The following is a 5589-nucleotide window of genomic DNA, read 5'->3' as shown; positions in this document are numbered from 1 at the left end:
CTGGCCAAACTGAAACAGCAAATCCTGTAGTCACTTCCGGGTCTAAGTTCAACTTTTAAAAGCTATCAAATGGGCCAAAAAAAGAGTTGCACCTGGCCCTAGCCGGTTTGGCTCAGTGGATAGAGCGTTTGCCTGAGGACAGAAGAGTCCCGGGTTCAATTCCGGTCAAGGTCACGTACCTCGGTTGCAGACTCTTCCCTGGCCCAGGGTCCCAATCAGGGCGCGTGCAGGAGGCAACCAATCAATGTGTTTCCCTCACATCGATATTTCTGTCTTTCCCTCTCTCTTCCACTCTCTCTAAAAATCAATGGAAAAATATCCTCAGGTGAGGATTTTAAAAAGTTGCACCTGTTTTCACGCTGAGAAAAGCAGATCACCTGTACCAGGAAAACTAACAAAAATAATGGTCTGAAAATAACTTGAAAATTTTTATTTTTACATCGTTTTCCAAATTGCAAAAATAATAACTGCTCAATATCAAGAACTTGGAAAATACAGAAGAGCACAACACGAAGACTATTGGTAGTATTTTATTGTACTGCTTTCCAGTGTGTCACTATGAATAGTCACTTATATACTTGTGTACAGTACATAGTATGTTGTGTATAATATATGTATTATGCAATGTATTATATACTATATAATTTTATAAAGAGGTATACAAAATTTCTACATATAAAATATTCATTTATATGTTTTTATATATTTATTTACGACATCTGTATTTACATATTTCATATAAAATGTCACATAAAATGTAAGAAATTGTCAATTTTGCCTTTTTATTTTTACTCTAAGGTAACACATGTTAATTATAGGAAATGAGAAAACAAGCTTGAACCAAATGAAAGAGGTAAAAATCATGTTTATTCCCACCATTGAGGAAAGACCACTTTCATTTGCAGTGTGCCTTTCCCATTTATTTTAAACTAGTGGCCTGATGCATGAAATTCATGCGTGGGGGGGGGGGGGGGTCCCTCAGCCCGGCCTGCACCTTCTCCAATCTGGGACCCCTCAGGGGATGTCCAACTGCCGGTTTAGGCCCGATCCAATCCGGGACCGCTGGCTCCTAACCGCTCACCTGCCTGCCTGCCTGATTGCCCCTAACCACTCTGCCTGCCAGCCTGCTTGCCCCCAACTGCCTGCCCCCTGCTAGCCTGCTCTCCCCCAACTGCCCCCCCCCCACTGCCGGCCTACTTGCCCCCAACTGCCTCCCTGCCAGCCTGCTCACCCCCAACTGTCCTCCCCTCCTGGTCTGATCAGCCCTAATTGCCTCTGCCTCGGCCCCGCCACCATAGCTTTGGCCAGAAGGATGGCTGGAAGGTCTTCTGGTCTAATTAGCATATTACCCTTTTATTAGTATAGATAGATACACATGAGGATGAAATGATATGTCAAATTATACAGAAATAGCACCATGGTCGATGCTTTATTTCACAAGTACTCCGGGGAAACACGATGAACCTCTTAAACCACTGTTTCCTTCCCTTGGGGGCCATCTCATGCTGCGGCTTCTTCTGGTGAAGGGATGATGGGCCACTGCTCGGCCACGAGGGGCTGTACTGACTGTCTTGAGTTGCTGGGGGCTTTGTGGAAAAAGAAGACCTAAATTTAATAATCTTCCTTCTAGGTAACAAGACCAAAGCCGGGAAGTCTGGGGACAGGACTTTCCTGTAAGATTGAGGGCAGGAAAGACAGTAGGTAGCCCGAGGAAGGTTCCTCAGGTGGGAAGGGAGAGTCAAAGGCTCTTCGAGGCCCAGAGGAGAAGCAGAAGTGAGAGAGGAAGGAGGCAGTGGTTAGATAAGCCAGGCCTCCCCTGCCCCCTTCCTTGAGATCATATCTTGAGGATCAGGGTGTTATTAACATCTAAAGGGAGTTTGGGGGATCTAAATTTATCTTGTTGGTGCTCTGAGATAGTGTTTGAGCAGATTTCAAGTCTATTGGTTTTGCCTGGCAAAAATCCAGCACAGGGCCATAGAGTAGATTAGAAATGATGGAGGGGAGGTGTGTGGTCTAGGCCAGTGGTCGACAAACTGCGGCTCGCGAGCCACATGCGGCTCTTTGGCCCCTTGAGTGTGGCTCTTCCACAAAATACTGACTTCTGCGCATGGGCCACGACGTTTCAATCACACTGTACGTGCGCGCCTGCACATGGTATTTTGTGGAAGAGCCACACTCAAGGGGCCAAAAAGTCGCATGTGGTTCTCGAGCCGCAGTTTGTCGACCACGGGTCTAGGCAAATGGGCCTGAGATGGTACTCCTGTCTCACAGCTTGCTCGGGTGTCTAGGGCAGTGGTCGGCAAACTCATTAGTCAACAGAGCCAAATATCAACAGTACAATGAATGAAATTTCTTTTGAGAGACAATTTTTTTAAACTTAAACTATTTAGGTAGGTACATTGTTATTAAGTTAATTAGGGTACTCCTAAGGCTTAGGAAGAGCCACACTCAAGGGGCCAAAAAGCAGCATGTGGCTCTCGAACTGCAGTTTGCCGACCACAGGTCTAGGGGATTCCAGATTCCCTCAGGGGCCAGCACAAAAGTGCAAAGAAAAGGCCTAGGGTTGGGACCAAGAGGGCACAGTTATTCTCAACGCTCCAGTCTAAGTCAAGGGAGGAGGTAGGTGGTTAATACACTAACTTTCTACTGCAGTTCAACTCAAGAATCAATTGAGTTCCCTGCCCATATGAGGAATGCAAAGATGAAGTCTCACCCTCAATGAGCTCGAAATCTAGAGGGTTTAATTCATTCTATACTATGTGCTACACACGTTCCTAAAGAATCAGATTAAGGAAGATGCTGGGGAGCCCAGATTTGGGAACAATTCCACCGACGCTCTGCTCCTGCATTGGGTTATCAAGCCTCTGAGAGGCGAACCCAGGCATTGTTCCCTCGTCTTATTTTCTACTAGAGGCCGACTCCCTCCTCTCTGGTTCCGGGTGCGTCACCCAAGAACCACAGCTGCCAAGTCACCACAGCTCGGCAGCTCCTGTGTTGAGCATCTGCCCCCTGGTGGTCATTGTGTGTCGTAGCTACTGGTTGGACGGGCGAACATTCGGTTGGTTGAACATTCGGATGGTGGAGTTCACTTAGGCTTTTATATACATAGATGGCCTTTCTCTTCCCTGCTTTCCCTAGAGCAGTGGTTCTCAACCTTCCTAATGCCGTGACCCTTTAATACAGTTCCTCATGTTGTAGTGACCCCCAACCATAAAATTATTTTCGTTGCTACTTCATAACTGTAATTTTTCTACTGTTATGAATCGTAATGTAAATATCTGATATGCAGGATGTATTTAGGCCACCCCTGTGAAAGGGTCGTTCGACCCCCAAAGGGGTCGTGACCCACAGGTTGAGAACTGCTGCCCTAGAGCCACAACCTTTATGCAATCTCCCTTCCACACATTTGGAGTGTTCATGGTAGTAGCACACCTAGTATAGATACGGCCAAGCACTGAAGCTATGGTTAGAAAGTCAGGAAAATGGGACCCGAATAATAACTGTGATGGAAATTGATAATAATAATAATTAGTATTATTACCACTTGTAATTAGTCTTACTATGTGCCAGGATCTGGTTTAAGCACTATTACATATACAGTATGAACTCATACATTTGTGTTAAGTTATGTATTAACTTATAACTCAACTACATGAGCTCAGACTATATATACTATCCTATGAGGTAAGTCTGGCTATGATTTCTCCTTCTAAAGATGAGAAAACATAGGCACAGAGAGGTTAAAGAGACTTGCCCAGGATCGCACAGCTAGTAAATGGAAGCGAGAACCCCATCCTGGCAGGCTGGCTCTAGACCCTCACAGTAGGTAACAGTTGGGGACACTAGGATGAGGGGAGTGCATGCTGGCCCAGAGAGGTCCCAGAGAATCTAAAGCCATCCTTAATCACTTTCTGGGGACTTCCCAGTAGGCAGGAGGGTTTAGTGCAAGGGTGGGCAACCTTTTTGTGAGTGCGTGCCAAAACCAGCAAAATCTCTGACTCAAAATTCTTCTGTGTGCCAACCCTAATTTTTTGAGAACATGTTACACCTACTTGATATCTCTTAAAGTGTGCATATGTGAAGAACCTTGAAGAAATAATAAAATTCATTCAAGCGACAAAAACACAGTATATGATGATGAAAAATACATTTATTTTTTTAATGTATACATGTACACTGATAGTCCGACAGAAAACTTTATGACTCCGTTTGATATTATCAGTGGGACTTTTGCTGCTGCATCACTGATGACAGAGATTTTACATCAGGTTTATATTTCGTGACCTTCAAAGATATGCACGGCTACTACTTTCATCCATCAGGCTGCTCCTATTATGAGACTTAACAAAATTCATCACTGAGAACAAAGATTCACAAGCGTATGTGGATGAAGCCAAAACACTGGTCGGATCTAGGAAGGCAGGGAGAGTTAAGGCAGAGGCATAGAAATTGCTCTTCCCCTCTCTCGTCAATCCATGTCTATGGTCTTTAAGATAACTTGTTATGTAAAATTATTTATTTATCTAAGATGCACCTACACTGAATTTATCTGAAAAATAAAAAAGTCGATATTAAAAAAAAATTGTAAATGGAAGATTATAAGAGAGGGTTTCACGTGCCAGCAAAAGTTACTGGCGTGCCATTTTGGCACGCGTGCCAGGGGTTGCCCACCCCTGGTTTAGTGTCTGTGGCTTCTACCTTGCCATTCTGGAAACAGACTCACGGCGTTTACAGCTAGGTGGCACTCCATAGGCCACAGTTGCAGAGTTGGAATTTGCACCTGCATCGCACACTATCAGGGTAGAGCCAGCGTCCAGGAAGGTATACATGTCTACACCTGCACAGGTGCTTCTGGGTGAGGCGGGTGGGGCGAGCCCCCCGCTGAGGAATGTGGCGAGGAAGGCACCCTTTGTCTCGCTCCAGTGAGTTTCAAGCAAAGAGCCCAGAGTGCTTTGCGGGCATCATTCATGCGCTTAGGGCTTGAGCTGCACTGACTGGCTGACAAGCCCCTCCGCCCAGCATCCAGGGACTGTGTCTCCACTTGCAGGCGGGCCAACCGGAGGTCAGAGTCATCCATGGGTGCCCCGCTTTTCTCCGGGCCCCACTCGCCAGGGAGGCTTGCTGAAGTGAGTGATCTGCAGACCCAAAGGCAGGCCAGAGACACGCCTGTGAGATTGACCCTGCGCTTTCAATAGTTCCTCTCACTCAGCTTTGGCAGTGACTCGAGGGAGGAGCTAGGCAAGGTCCTGTGTCACAAATTAGGAAACTGAGCCTCAAGGTGGGAGCTGGAAAATGAAATTTTGGGAACCTCAAACTAAATCTCCCACCCCTGTTCCAGATCTATCTTCAAATTTATCACACTGTCCTGCACTCCCACAGCATTTAAAATACCAAGGAGAACGGGGGTCTTTGGGCCTAAATCAGGCTGGCTCCGGGGAATCAGTTCAGGGGACAGACTGTCCACCCAGTGACTGATGTATCCGGCCGCATATGGGTGGTGAGGCTGGGGCTGTCTTAGGGGACAGAGGGTCAAGAAGCTGGGCCTCCTCATTTCTGCCAGTGGAGCCATTCTGTTGCACAGAATGGCCT

This window comes from Myotis yumanensis, unplaced genomic scaffold (assembly GCF_028538775.1).
Source record: "Myotis yumanensis isolate MYYU_CA2020_CCGP unplaced genomic scaffold, mMyoYum1.0.hap1 SCAF_1, whole genome shotgun sequence".
In the NCBI taxonomy this organism is placed as follows: Eukaryota; Metazoa; Chordata; class Mammalia; order Chiroptera; family Vespertilionidae; genus Myotis; species Myotis yumanensis.
Note: the sequence above shows the minus strand (reverse complement) of the source record.